This window comes from Maylandia zebra, linkage group LG15, assembly GCF_041146795.1.
Source record: "Maylandia zebra isolate NMK-2024a linkage group LG15, Mzebra_GT3a, whole genome shotgun sequence".
NCBI lineage: Eukaryota > Metazoa > Chordata > Actinopteri > Cichliformes > Cichlidae > Maylandia > Maylandia zebra.
In genome coordinates, this window is record NC_135181.1 from 18,175,291 (window position 1) to 18,191,415 (window position 16,125).

Genomic DNA, 16,125 nt, shown 5'->3' on the forward strand with positions numbered 1-16,125 from the left:
CAGGTCAGTGCCAGCTCTGAGTGATAAACACGCTAACTTGCTGAGAAAAACTCAACATTCATGGCAGGTTTCTTGGCAGTCTTTGACAGACAAGAAGTAAATTCACTCGGGCACACTTCACTTTTAAGAAGTAGTAAAACGTCCTAGTTGGTGGTGGGTGAGTCCACTGGATGGAGCAAAATCATTGGTTTTGTCTGTCTTGGTACATTTCTTTTTTCATGCTGAAGTGCTTTTGAGGTTTTTCATTCTGAGGTTTTTACCGAGCAGGAAGTAGGCGTCTGCATCCAGTCAAGAGGTAGAATAGTTTCTATTCCTCCAGGTGGACTGCTCAACATAAAGATTCTCTACCTTAAAAGTACATTATGTGGTTACAGCCAACTTCCTTGTAAATGTTTCCTTCTTTACACCCCCAGCATACTTAGAGTAACTTTATTATCCACATGCCTTGGCGACCCAGTGGATATAGCTCTGCTTTGGTTTCCATTGCATCTTGATGAACTATCTGGAAGCTGCACACTAACGTTCTGTCTCTGTGTCAGTTCCAGCTTGGTGCCATTTGAGAAATTAAACACTTTTCACTAAATTTGAGAAACTAAAATTATGTAGCTGAAGTTAAATGCTGCTTTTGAAAAGCTTATTGCTCCTGCCCTCACTTTTACCTAAAATAGCACAGGATTTCTTGCGGTTTAGGGAGGTGTGCAGATGACAGCACCAGTCTTTTTTTTTTTTCTTAACTGAAAATGGGTAGATCTGATTCTAGAGCAGGGACCTTGGATCACTTTCTCACAATCTTTACATATTTTTAAATTTCTAATGTGTAGTTAGTGTATGTTCCTTTTGTGTGTTTTCATTATATTCACATAGAGATATTGTATATAGATACACTAAATATGTATAGAATATATTCTATTTCTGTACATTGTTTTTCCACCGTGACACCAAGTGAAACGACTGCGAGGGCTTGCCCCACCCTATCACGTGACCTATTGGGGATACACGAGGCCCCCTGAGGCCCCCTGAGTGGGTGTTGAAGGGAAGGGTTGTTTACAAACGGACAAATTTAAAGAAATCCACTTACCTTCTTTTTAAAGCTGTTGTAGCTAGCATGACCTGGAACCTTCTGCAGATATTTTGATGATTTAAAATTGGTCACTGGTCATTGTCGAATCTGCAGCTCACAGCTTAGCAGTGATTTAGCTTTTAATTTGTTCAGTTTTGACTCACTGTCACCGCTGCCATTTTAATCTGAATTTCCTATGAGTGCAGTTAAAACGGGAGTTTTTTGATAGAGACCCTCAGCCATGATGGCACGGTGGTTTGCATCGTTACCTCACAGCAAAAAGGTCTTGAGTTCAATTCAGTCATCAGGCCGGGGTCTTTCTGCGTGGAGTTTGCATGTTCTCCCTGTTTTTGCGTGGGTTCTTTCCAGGTGCTCCAGCTTCCTCTCACACTTCAAAGACATGCAGTTAGTGGGGATAGGTTAATTGGAAACTCTAAATTGCCCATAGTTGTGAATGTGAGTGCGAATGGTTGTCCGTGTCTTTGTGTTAGCCCTGTGACAGACAGGCGACCCGTCCAGGGCTTACCCTGCCTCTAGCCCTAAGACAGCTGGGATAGGCTCCCGCGACCCTGAAAAAAGGATAAGTGGAAGAGAAGGGATATATGGACCCTCAACCATCTGTAGTTATGCTGCTATGGCGTCTCCCCTCTTTTTACTTCCAGTTCATTTTACTAATATCATTAATGTTTGTCTACTCTCTTCTCCTCTTTCTTTTCTCACCACGTGATTACGATGCTGTACTGTTTTTACCTTACAATATAAAATGTCCTAAAATGACTGTTGTGTAAATTAAGTCAGCAGGGATTATTTCACTATAATTAACTCAAAGTCTAATGAAGGTGTAAAGCATGTCTGCACCTTTTTAAATGACAGATGTGTGTCCTATAAGAAGAAGGCTAAAGATTTTATCTATCCTCATCCTCAGAAATCAAGTCCAGATCACTGGCATCTACTTTTTATTGTTTAGGGAGGATAGTGAATATTTCTTGCCTTTGAGTAGAGACAAAATCCTGACATGGTAATTCAAGGTCAGTCTTTAGTCTTGCCAAGAGTCTAAAAGTATCTCACACAATGTTCAGCCTTCCTAGTATAAAGTGCATCATTTTACACTTTGTACTAGTAAAATGATTTCATATAACACAATGTGTTATTGTGTCTGCGTCTAAAGTTGCCGGTCTCCCTTAATCTGTGGAGCAAAACAAGATTACATAAAATCATTTGGAGTCTCAATCTGATCCTGGTTTGCATGATTCATATGCAAAGGGAAACTCACCACATCATTAAATGGCTTTTAACTTTGCTCACAGGGAAACACAATCGCTTGATTTTATGCAATCTTAGGACTGCATAAAATACCTACACGAAATACAAAATACCTTCCTCTCAATCTGATTTGAAGCAAGTAGAGATTGTTGCTTTGAATAAGATGATTTTGGTATTGGATTCTTTTTCATTAGAAATGCAGTAAAGAAAATGGACAAATGTGTTTGCTGATGTACATGGAAGGTAGCCATATTATTACAACTTGCAGTCATAAAAACACAAAAATAACTACAATTATCGTAATCTTTATTCTTTGAATACAACACCACTTTCCTCGAAATGTAACCTATGGGAATTAAAGCTTAAAAACATGGTTTTAAGTAAATGTGTGGGCTGTGGGTTCGCTAGCTATTTATTTTTTTAAAACCTGGATGGTTTTAATTGCTTTTCTGAAGAACAGCCTCACTCCCACATCACAACATGTACCGAAAGAGAATGCGAGGCACGGATCTCGCCAGCAATAAATAACCTCTTCAGCCTGTTACAGGAAACCAGCAGCAAAAGAAAAAAAGAACATGAAGCTGACACACACTCGTACGCACACCCACACACTCTGCAACCTTTTCTTTTCTGCCCGTTTTTCCAGTCTTCCTCTGTTATTACTCTCCGTTGTCATTTGTCTTTTTTTTTTGTGTGTGTAATATCACAACGGAAATTTTATCTCCCGAGTCCACTCACACAGCCTGGAACTCGATAGCATCTGTTAACAAAAACCAGTGAACAGCAGCTTTGGTGAAAATGCAGTTATGTGAGGAAGATTTTTGGATGTATCTGTGACAGCTATATAAATGCGTAGTGGTCCATGACAGCACTCAAGTTAAAAAGGAAAATGAGCACTTTCAATGTTGCTTTAATACATTTATTAATATAAAATCCATTTCATTACAGGTCTGAAAACAGCCAGCGGGGGGGACGGACGACTCAAGGCAGGTCCCATTAGGGTTTTGACACACATGTTAAGTTTCTACAGCCAGGAAATAATTTTAAGGCATTCATCAAACTGAGGAGAAAAAGCAGGGGGTGATTTTTGTGCAGAGAAGAAATAATAACCTGCTTTTCCTATTAGTGGGTTTTACTTATTTAATTTCATTTACTCGCTGTTTGGTCAGAAAAAGTAAGAAAACGCAAACATATGTTCAGAGTGTGCAAGTTATTCTTGACTAATGTTGCATCAATTATATTCTGAACCTGGGTAAAATCATTAGGAAGTGCACTTTTTTTAATAACATCACTAAAAAAATTCACTGAGCAGAGACTTCAGATCTTGGTAATACTATATGTTGGAGCTCTTTTTGTCTTCAGACGTGACGTAGTTCTTCATAGCATAGATTCAACAAGGTGCTGGAAACAAGCCTGACAAATTTTTCTTGTGACCGTGGAAGCCACAGTGAACTCATTGTCATGCTCACAAAACCAGTTTGAGGCAAGACGGATTTAATGTTGTTCATGTCAAATTCTGATCCTACCGTTGCAACGAAAATGAAGATGCATTAGACCAGGCGATGTTTTTACGATCTTCTATTGTCCAGTTTTAATGAGATTTGTAGCTTCAGTTGCATTTTCTTAGCTGGTTTCTCTTTTTTTGCACCACTCTACGTAAAACCTGGAGATGACTGCGTGCAGATCAGCAGTTTGTGAAATATTCAAACCAGCCCAACAACAACGTGAAATTGAGTGCATATTAAAAATGTCTTTCCAAGATCTGCTTTTGTAAAGTAATTTGTCCTGTGTGTGTGTGTGTGTGTGTGTGTGTGTGTGTGTGTGTGTGTGTGTGTGTGTTTCACTGGAGGCCCTGGTACGGGGTAACAGTGTGTGTGTATGAACATTAACTCTGTTTATTCCTCTCAGAAATAGGCGTCACTGCCCCAGTCTCCACCTGATTCTCCTCTCCAGCAGTATTTACCTTGGCATCTCCTCCCATACATGAATTGTTAAGCTTTCACTGTGGCAGTTTACAGTACTTATACTGTATATAGTAAAGTGCATTTGTCTTATTTTTGCGTATATTTCTCTTGTTTTGTATATATTTTTCCTGTTTGCTATCTATTCTATTCTATTCTATTCTAACAATCTGAACATGGTATATTATTTTGGCTTATTTGTTACACTATTCTCATAATTCTGTATTTTTCATATTTTTTTCCCTACTATATCTCTAATTCACTTTTTCCTCCTGTCCCTTGTGTTCCTTGCTGTAACAAGTGAATTTCCCTAGTGTGAGATTAAACAAATGTGTCCGTGTCTGAAAAAAAAAGGCACATGTGGACATGATCCAGAAACATCGCTGTCTTCTCAAATTCAAATTCAAATTCAAATTTTATTTGTCACACACACACAACCATACACAGTATGACATGGGGGTGAAATGCTTGTAGCTGTACAATGCCCGACCATTAAATGACAGAAGAAAAGTTTTACAATATTTACAATTTACTACAAAAATTTACAAATTAACTTAGGAATTTACAGTAAAGAATGTGCAAATAGCAGAAGAGATTATAAAGATAAGGATTATAAATTATAGGAATTATAGGATTATAGGAAATGTGTGGTGGTGCGTGTGGTGACGTGTGTGAGAGTTCAGTCCTACACCTGGTTCAGGCCCCGAATAGCCTGGGGGAAGAAGCTCCTCTTCATTCTCTCTGTTTTGGCCTTAAGGGAGCGGAAGCGCTTCCCAGACCTCAACAGTGAGAAGAGTCCATTGTTGGGATGGGAGAGGTCCATCATAATCTTCCTAGCTTTGGACTTGCACCGCTTGGTGTAGATGGACAGCAGGTCAGGGAGCTCTGATTGATGCGTTCGGCTGAGCGCACCACCCTTTGCAGATCTCGTCTGTCCTGCTTGGTGCTGTTCCCAAACCAGGTGCAGATGTTTGCCGTCAGGACACTCTCGATGGTGCAGGAGTAGAAGTTCTTGAGCACCTTCAGTGGCAGATGGAAGTCTCTAAGTCTTCTGAGGAAGAAGAGACGCTGACGGGCTTTCTTAACCAGGGTGTTGATGTGACAGGACCATGACAGGTCCTGAGTGATGTGGACACCCAGGTATCGGAAACTGTCCACTCTCTCCACTGGCGTGCCACTGATGATGAGGGGTTTGTAATTCCTCGCCTGCTTTGTAGTGAAGTCCACGATCAGCTCCTTAGTCTTGCTGATGTTTAGGAGGAGGTTATTCTCCTGGCACCAGGTCTCCAGGTTCCTAATCTCCTCCAGGTAGGCCGTCTCAATGTTGTCGGAGATCAGGCCCACAACAGCAGTGTCGTCAGCAAACTTGACAATGGAGGTGGTGTCGGATGTGGCTACACAGTCATAAGTGTACAGTGAGTACAGCAGGGGGCTTAAAACACAGCCCTGAGGCACTCCAGTGCTGAGTGAGATGGAGGGGGAGACTTGTTTTCCTACCCTCACTGATTGGGGTCTGTCTGTGAGGAAGTTGAGGATCCACTGACACAGTGATGAGCTGAGTCCTAGATCCGTCAACTTGGTGAAAAGCTTAGAGGGAATTATTGTGTTGAATGCTGAACTGTAGTCCACGAACAGCATCCTAACATAATTCCCTCTGCCAGTGTCCAGGTGACTCAGGGATGTGTGGAGCAGGTGAGATATGGCATCGTCTGTGGAACGATTAGTCCGGTAAGCAAACTGAAGTGAGTCGATGGTGGGAGGAAGTGAAGAAGTGATGTGATCTCTCATCAGTCTTTCAAAACACTTCATCACAATTGAAGTCAGTGCTACTGGACGGTAGTCATTGTGGCAAGCGGGCTGTTGTTTCTTTGGAACAGGGACAATAATGGACCGTTTGAAGCACGTGGGAACCACAGCTTGGGCCAGGGAGAGGTTGAAGATCTCCGTGAACACCGGTGCTAGTTGATCAGCGCAGGCTCTAAGGACCCGGCCAGGGATTGCATCTGGTCCTGCTGCCTTCCTGGTGTTCACCCTCCTGAAGGTGTTCCTCACGGCATGCTCTGTGATGACGAATGCATTTTCTTCACTGGTGCACTCCGAGCGCGCACAGCCGTTTGTTGTTTTAATTGCTGCGGCGTCGAAGCGAGCATAAAACGTGTTCAGCTCATCAGCCAGTGAAGCATCTGCATTCATCATTGAAGAAGCTGGTCGTTTATAGTCCGTTATAGTCCGCAGTCCTTTCCACAGGCTCCTAGAGTCGCACTGTCGTAGCTGTGACTCTAGTTTTTCCCCGTAGCTCCGCTTTGCCTTTCGGACCGCGCTGCGCACGTTGTAGGACGCAGCCTTGTATAGGTCCATATTACCGGAGACAAGCCCTTCATTGTAGGCAGCGGTGCGTGATCTCAGAGCGTCGCGGATGTTTTTATCCACCCACGGCTTCTGGTTGGGAAACGTTCGGATGATAGTTCTTTCTGCTGTGTCGTCCGCTAGTTTCCCGATAAATCCCACAACCGCTTCCGTAAACATGTTGATGTCATCAGAGCTGCGCCGAAACATGTCCCAGTCTGCGTCATCCAGTGCGTCCTGCAGCGCGGCCACCGATTGGTCCGTCCAGCGAGCGACCTCCCTCCTGATTGGTGGTTGCTGCTTTAGCCTTTGTTTGTAAGCAGGTATGAGGAAGATGGCGGAATGGTCCGATTTTCCAAATGCCGGCAGGGGCTGAGCCTTGTAACAGTTCTTGAACGGGGTGTAGCAGTGGTCTAATGTCCTCGTGCCCCGGGTGGGGCAGTTGATGTGCTGGTGAAGGTTGTGAAATGTCCGTTTGAGATTCACTCTGTTAAAATCTCCCATAACAATGAGTGCGGCATCTCGGTGAAGTGTTTGTTGATGTGTGAGAGCCTCATGTAGCTCACATAAGGCAGTGTCCGAGTCCGCGTGAGGCGGAATGTAAACAGTGCAGGCAATGACCGCAGTGAATTCCCGAGGGAGATAGAAAGGGCGACACTTAACGATCAAAAGCTCCAGATTGGGCGAGCAAGAGCGTGTGAGTGGGGAGATGTTTGTGCTGTCGCACCATCTGTTGTACACCATCAAACACACTCCACCACCTCTTTTCTTCCCCGACTCCATTGTCCTGTCCATGCGGTAAACCGAAAAGAACCCCGTCGGCTGCACGGCGTGGTCTGGTATTGCTGGGTTCAGCCAAGTCTCGGTGAAGCAGAGGAGGTTGCAGTCCCGAATGTCTCTCTGGAACTTGATTCTGGCTCTGAGGTCATCAAGCTTGTTCTCGATGGATTGAACATTGGCTAGCAGGATACTGGGCATGGGTGCGCGGTGTGCGCGAGCCCGTAGCCTGTTCCTGATGCCGGCTCTTTTACCTCGAGGCCGTCGCTTAGGGTCGTGTCCTTTGTTCTCTCTCAGGATCTCCTTTGGCCAGGTTGGGTCCGGAGTTAAACATGGTGAAATGTTCATGTACTGCAGACCAATAGAAACCAAAGTGTCTCTACTGTAGCGGATTTGTGTGTTTTGCATGATGCCCATGCAAGATTATCGCAGATATAGCAAAAAGTGACGAAAAACTGCAAAAAGTGGAGAAGTTAGGGCAGAGCATCCAGCACGGCAGCCGACCTCACCGGCGCCATTTTGTACTTCTGAGCTAAAGCTTAGGGCAGGGGCAGGGGCAGGGATAGCTCAGTAGGTAGAGTGGTTGCCCCATGATCGGAAGGTCGGGGGTTCGATTCCCCTTAACAGCTACCCTGAGGTACCCCTGAGCAAGGTACCGTCCCTACACACTGCTCCCCGGGCGCCCAATGGCTGCCCACTGCTTCACTGAGTGAATGGGTTAAATGCAGAGAGCAATTTCCCCACGGGGCTCAATAAAGTACAATAATGTACACACTTTCTTATTTAGAAGGGACTAGAGAAAGTGGAAAACTATTTTCTGGTGAGACAAATTAAATTTTAAATTCTTTTTGGAAAACATTAATGCCACATTATCTGGATGTGAAAAAGAATCAAGCACCTAAGCATGCAGACTGCTTCTACAAACTTTTGTGAAAGATGTCTCACATTCTCGTTTGAAGGCAAATAAGCAGTGTTGGGACCAGAGATGGGCAGTAACGCGTTACTTAAAGTAATCGGATTACAGTAACGCGTTACTTGTAATGCGTTACTGTAATCCGATTACTCGTTACTTGAAAAAAGTAAAGTAAGGGATTACTATTGCAAAAACGGTAATTAGATTACCTTTACTTTCCCGTAGGAACGCTGCATTACTGCGTTACTAAAACCGTGATTTTTTGCGAGAATGTCTCATGTAAGCAAGTGCTATGTTCGTGACAACAGCTGTGCGCAGATCAACAGTGGATCATATATCGAGTACGGGAGAGAGTATGAGCGTGCAGCGTTTAAAGCGTGGAAGTACTGACCTTACTTTAAGTTTGATTCCATAAAACGTGACAAATACATTAGCGTCCATTAGCGTTGTGTGTGGGAAGAAAACTTCTTTTTACAGTGAAAAAAAAAAACCCCTAAACTTCCAAGCAAGCTCCGAGTGCGCTACCACGTAATGGGAAATTCACAGAGAAACTGCCGTATCCTTCCACTGACCGCTGCGGCACACCTGCACCAGGGTAAACCTCCGCCTACTCTACTCCTGCTTTACAGGTGAAAATAGAGCAAAAGGACCGCTAGTCTTTGACTTTATTTATTTTCTGCTGTGTTTTACTTGCATCTATTTGAAAGAGTGAGTGTAAACACACAAAAAAAAATTTTATGTGCTGGAATGTGCAGAAAATAGGTTTAAATATTAAACAAATTTCTTCCAGTCAGTGAATGTTGCATATAATTTAATTTTTGCTTGATGCATAAAGTTAAAAGATTAAAACTAATAAAACAAGTTTTAAAAAGGGACTTTTCCATTTGATTACATTTTGTATGATGGATTATGTAGAAAAAGTAGAATTGGGCTGAAAGATCTATCGCTTTATCACCTATTCAGGGTGTAAATCGTGTTTTTAAAAAGTAACTAAGTAACTAAGTAACTAAGTAATTAATTACTATTTAAAATAAGTAATCAGTAAAGTAACGGGATTACTTTTGGGGAAGTAATCAGTAATTAGTTACTGATTACTTTTTTCAGGTAACTTGACCAACACTGGTTGGGACTAACGCGTTATTAAGTAACGCGTTACAGTATCTACGTTATTATTGTGGTAACGAGCACAGTAACTAGTTATTATGCCAAAATCAGGAACGCGTTACTCGTTACTGGGATTTAGATAGGCTCGTTATTCGTTACTTCGTGTGGTGGCTATCGCGGAGCTTCCACAGATTCAATAACATTAGCAAGTGGTGGAAGCCAGCAGGTGGGTGAAGGAAAAGAGAGGCAGGAGGAGGAGAGACCCGAAGCGGCCGCCGGTCCGAGTGTCAGGTGAACTGAACTTCAGGTAAGAAGTTATGACCTGCAGTCTATCTGAGTCAGATATAAACCAAGTTTAGGTGGTGTTTATTTTCGTTATGCTGACTTTTTCGTACTGCGTGCTAGCTAGCATGACGGAGTTTCTATACAGCTGGGTGGGTGCTATGAAGTTAATGATGTTGAACTTTATTTTGTTCATACGGTTAATTATTAGAGTTGCCAACCGTCCCGTAAAAAACAGAATCGTCTGGTATTCAGAGAAAATATTACGCGTTTCATATTGAGGTGAAAAGGAACATTTTGTCCCGGACTTCAGCTACAATGAAAAAGACACAAAGCTGGAGTTATTCTGTGTTTACGCTGCACAGCTGCCTCTTCTTCTCTCATTCTCTCCTCTCCTGTTTCTACTTCAATCATGAAAACTGATCAATGATCAGCTGATCGGCTCTCTTGTTTATTTATCGCCCACTTTGCGCCAGAAAGAGGAAACCAGCGGATGTCGCGCTAAACAACAGCAGCACGTTTAAGCTGATGTTAGAATTTATTTAATATTAATTTCTAGTATCAGCTGATGTTTGTTGGAGCCACAGCTGTAAAGCTGCTGGTCATGATGTCGGTTTGGATATGTGGTGAGAGGGAAACATGAAGATGAAACCAGGAGATGTCCTTACTGAATCATCAGAGCTGAACAGGTGATGGAGAAACAGGTTTACCTTTTAGGTCACATGAATGAGTTGAAGGGAAGTTATGAACTGTTTCTGAGAGACAAATAACACCAGGAGCCTTTTTTACGTAGCTGACAGCTGCCAACTGAGTACAATCGAAAGCACCACGACTGCAGTTTTTGTGTTTTTGCGGCGGTCAACGACGGTCCAGGCGTGGGATTTCTCTCATGGAAATGTGCACATTATTTTCTTCCTTTCTATTGGTAGGTGGCACAGTGCACTTGTGGCAAGTGAGCAAGCTAGAAGACTGGCAAACTTGCTGGGTATCCAGTTACGGAAGCAACACATTAACAAGAGAATTCTGAGTAAAACCAAAGTTACTTTCCCTAGTAACTAGTTACTCTGAAAGTAACGAGTAACTTGAAGTAACTGAGTTACTTTTGATAGAAGTAACTAGTAATGTAACTAAGTTACTAATTTAAAGTAACTTACCCAACACTGCATATAAGTGAATAATTTTGACAATATAGTGTATTTCAGCAAGACAATGCTAAACCACATACTGCAGCTACAGTATTACAACTGCATGTGCTGAACTGATCTGCCTCCAGTCCAGGCCTTTCACCAGCTGAAAAACTTATGATGTTTACAGATTGTTCAAAGAAAAGAGGCTGCTACACACTGGTAAACACAGTGACCCTATCCTAACTTTTTCGAGATGTCACTGATTTCAAAGCAGCACTTTTCCTCCTTTAAATGCACCATTGTAAGTAAAATACCAATTTATGAGATCTGGAAATCATTGCATTCTGTTTTTACATTTCATGCAGCGTCACAATTTAATGAGGGGGATTTTGGGTTTGTATATTCAGTGGCTGGTTCACACAGTTGCTTGGCAAGTGAAAGGTCACTCGATTTCAGCTGGAGACTCAGTTCCCTTTGGGGTTGTGACAGGAAAAGTCCCTGGTGTAAAACTCCCAAAAAACATGCCGAATTCCCTTGTAACAAAGGAGTAACGGAAAGTGGCAGTATAGGGATCGATTATTCATGAATTCACTGAAGGAATGAATTATTGTTGTTCTTTTGGCATTTCAAAGAACAGACCACCAGGCTGTATGTTTTATCATCCAGACTTTCCCTCCTTAGTTTCTGTAATGACTTATGCAGACAGTCCCTTCTTTCAGTCTCCATAATCACCATCATCAATCATCATCAATCTGATGTATTGTGTTGTGCAAATCTTCCTGCAATTAATTCAGCCTCCAGATTACACATTGTAATGCAACAAATATTATTTGGTCATTAAGCACAATAATTCTAATCAAAACAATGTAAAACAATGGTTAAAAAATGTCCTGCTATTTGATTAAGTCAGCTGAATAGACAGCAAACAAGACAGAGAATGTAAATGGAATAAAGCAAAACAGATTTGAAAAAGTGTAGATGTACTTATAAAGATGATTAAAGTTCCCCTGATATATTTGAGGTAAAAAGTGTGATCAGTGTCTCTCAGTGACAAGAACAGTGAGAGAGATCCCGGCTCAAGTTTCAACCAGTAATAACAGACCTTTATTTTAGAAAATTGAAGATATTATAAAATAAATCAACCAATATCCATCCGTGCCTTCTTCAGTGTTGTAAACCCTAAAGGCTATTTTTTGTCATCATTTGGTCATAATCTTTCCTTTTTCTTTTTTGCTGATACCCAGTGTGTGGAGCCAGCTGCCAGAAATGCCCAGCAGTGCACTCAGTGTCACCTCATGTGCCAGGTTGCCACAATAAGAGCAACAACTTCCCACTCTCACTTCTATAAAGCTGCCAGCATGTGATACATGCCCTGTCCCATGGCTTCAGAGGTCAACGTGAACCTCTAACCTTGACAAGACCCTGCCAGCCTGGAGGTCGGGCAGTTTTGATTCCTTGTTTTGGTGTTAAACATCTGGGAATATGTTGATTGACTTTTTTATTTTATGAAGCATTTTATTTATTTATTTTTAAACTCAACATTGAGATGCTGTCAGGCCTTTAATGTTTAGTTTACAGAGAGGTCTTTAATTACATGTAGGGGCATGTGACCCTAGTACATCTTTGGAAGCTGCAGTGTCATGTACAAGCTAGTTTTATAAGTTTATGTAACATCTTAGCCATAAACAGACCCAGGGGCCAGCTGTGAACTAGAGGGCAGATCTTTGGGGTTGTGAGTTTTGAAGGCAGCATAACCCTGTGTGTTCCTCTTACTGATGCATCCATCTCTCCCAGGGCAGAGTGGACTTCTCCTTTCTCTGTGCCAGCTGTTTCCGGACAAAAATGCAATCTTAAAAAACAAAGAAAAAACTGTCCTCCCACCATTATTTTACACATGAACATGCTATTTAAACACAGTCTTAGAACTCACACACAAATATTCATATTATTAATTAAAAGAGAATTTAAAAAAGAATCAGTTTCTCATTTAAAGTAGAAATAACTGCCAGAATCTAATATAGGAATAATACAAATAAGCATGCAAATGTTATATGAACAACTCCTCTTTGACTTTCCCGTTTAAAAGATTTTGATTTTCTCTGTCATCTCATTTAAACAACCCGATGCAAGCAATAGCATAACTAAGCAATAGGCCCAAGGCTGGGCAGCAGCTGTGGTTAAAACAAGTGTTGAATGAATGGTAAATACCAAGTAAACGTCTCTTTTGTTCCACCCAGCCACTCTCACCTCCTACTTCTGCAGATTTTCTGGCTCCGTAAAAACATCACATCATCCAAAGTCCTCGTTACTTGTCGGGAGATAGTAGGACCGATGGTTGAACTACAGTTTGCGTAGTCGACTGCATATTTGTGTAATAAAGACATTCACACAGTTCTGTTAACCTTTAAACTCCAAGTTTAGGCTGAGAAAAAAAGGCATTGTTTTTATTTTTCATATTGTTGCTTCTTTACTGTAAATTAAGCCTATTTGATTAAAAAAAATCTTATTCATGACCGTTTTGCCTCTTTTTAAAAATTCATTTGAAGGTTTGGTCTCAGGGCTATTCTGGATTGTTGGCACACTTGGAAAAATATGTCTCTATATTGTTTTTAACTTATTCATCCAAGTAAAATTAAATTTGCATATGCTTACTATGTAAATGGTCATATACATAAATATTAGGGTTGTTTTAATTTTTTTGGTCAATGCAAGGCTTGTAAAAGAACTGAGGGACTTTTTTCTGGAATGTAAATGTTTTATGTTTTGCTTTGTATTTTTTTAACTAGCTTTATGCTTTCAAAGTGGATTTTTTCAGCATTTGTTTTTTTCTTAAAAGACACTCCGTTGACTTGGGAACTAATGCTATATTCTGGTATGGCTCATCCATTGTATTCCTTTGCTTTTGCCTTTGATGTTCTCTTAAAAGTGCTTCCTCAGGATTCGAGGATGCTGGTTGTTATATCTTTATGATACAAAGGGTACTTGCTGCAAGTGGTTAAGGACACTTGACCCCTAGACTTCTTGGATCAGTGAAGTAGCTCATTCAGATTCATGTTTGTCACTTGGGTTGCACATCTGTGTGTCTCGCTTTCTCTCTCACTCCTTCTCTTTGGATTTGCTTGGACATGTATGACTTTATTTCATGGTTTACTTACACAGAACATGTCCACCAGTGGGCAGATTGCTGATAAACTGCACATACAATATTTGTATTCTTAAATAAAATGTAGTTTTCATATAAATTATGTCTCCACAGTTTGTTCTTAGCCGTGAAAAATTCTTATACTCCGTGTCAGGTTTGGAGTTGGTAGCTCTGTATATGGAGATATCTGTGTTCGATGGACAACTGTTTTGGTACTGGAAGCTTTCTGGTTTACTTTTGCAGTCAGACTGTGCTCCAAGTAGAATTGACCCATGATGTTTGAGCAAACTTTCAGCATGTGTAAACAGCCAAAATGGAAGTCCCGAAAAAACTGCCCACTGCGCCCAGAATCTATTCAGTTTACCAACTAATTGATTTCCAGATGAAATAGTCTCAGACCGTGCAGAAAAAAAGTTAGTCATGTGCCTTTAGTGGTAACTGAGGGTTAAAAGCTCAATTTTGAGGGCAAATTGCTCCTTCAGATCCCAATGAACCAAATTACGTCGTCTTGCACAATTTGCACCTTGTAACCCACGGTGCACTCAGATTTGGTCAGACTGTAAAGACTAGTCCATTACCTGGTAATGTCAAATGAGCTTCTGAACCACTGATAGAGTGCACAGCCACAAAATGTAATTACCAAAATTGGATTTTGAGAGGTGCGAAATGGGCGCATCATAATTCTGAATGATTATCCCGGCAGGTGTGGTGGTGGTGGTCGATGACTGAGAAAAGGTTTTATTTTTTTTTAACCTTCAGAGAAAATTGCAAGAGTGATAATGCTCTTTTAGAAACACATACTCTGCCCCTCAGATTTTTGGAAGAGCACGTGCAGATGGAGGAACAAAAAAAGTATTTCAGGTACAAGAACTGCATTTTTATAATCGTAGCAGAGCGCCTTTTTGCTTTTCTTACGTCATTTTTTCTGTATTGCCTGATCACTAGAACTGATGAACTTACTGGAACCATACTATGAAGAGTTTTAGGTACCTTTACACGGCTATCCAACCTTTGCTTTATCTCCATACAGGCATTGTAATGTCATGGACACAGTAGCGGTTTTAGATACGGGCAACACGGGCGGTTGCCCGGGGCGGCATCGTGGTGGGGGGTGGCATCACGGGCCTCGGCAAAAAGAAAATGCTCGTACTCATGCTGCCCCGACGTCAGCCAGCGCATACTGGGAATGGTACAGGCACCGATCGGTTTTCTATCGCCCATTTGCTGGGAGTAAGGGCGCCCTCCATTTGCGAGGTGCGCCTGCTGCTTGCGGAACAGGGAGGAGAGGGCGGGGCAGCGGGGGATTCTCTGGCTGGCTGGAGCAGCATCTAATAATCAACTCGCAAAATAAAACAAAATAAAAACAAACCAACAAAAACGAAAACACCAGACTAGGGCTGCCACGATTAGTCGACTAGTCACGATTACGTCGACTATCAAAATCGTCGACGACTGATTTAACAGTCAACGCGTCGCTTGAAGCTTTGTAAGATCACAAAAGACGCAGGAATAAGTAGTAGGATTTAAGAGTGTAATAACGGACTGAAACAGAAGATGGCAGCACTGCATATACAAGGATGCCAGCTGCCGTTAAACCCCGAAGTAGCTCTGTCCCAGAATTCATAGCGCAGCCCAGCTCAGTTTCCAACAATGGCGACAGCTAGTTAGTTTTAATATTACTCTTATTATTCTTTCTGGGTCACAAAATAAACGTTTAACATATTTTCAGGCGAGAATGTAGCTGTGTAAACCTCAAATATCTGCTCAGTTTATCAGGACACCACATATTTTCAAAAGCGCTCCGACGTTTTCGGCGACGTCTGTTACCCACTAGCTCGATAGCTAGTCGGGGGCTAGGCTCACTAGAGCCGTGAGAACACCGGACTCCCGGCAAATCGTTTTCAAACCCACCACTGTCTTTCGCTACTCAGGTTAAACATATAAGTCACTTGGATAACTTACAAATGTTATTGTTTGGCTTTTTTTTAGTATTTTATTTGTTCCTGAGTAAATCGGTTTGGCTGAGATTAAAGTTACAGTTTTTACACAGCTGAATAAACGTCAAGCAGACAGCTGATTATCAGAAGTGTGAGATGCTCGAGAATATACTCCGGTGTCCCGTTATATTTTAGATAGCAAGGAGTTTATTA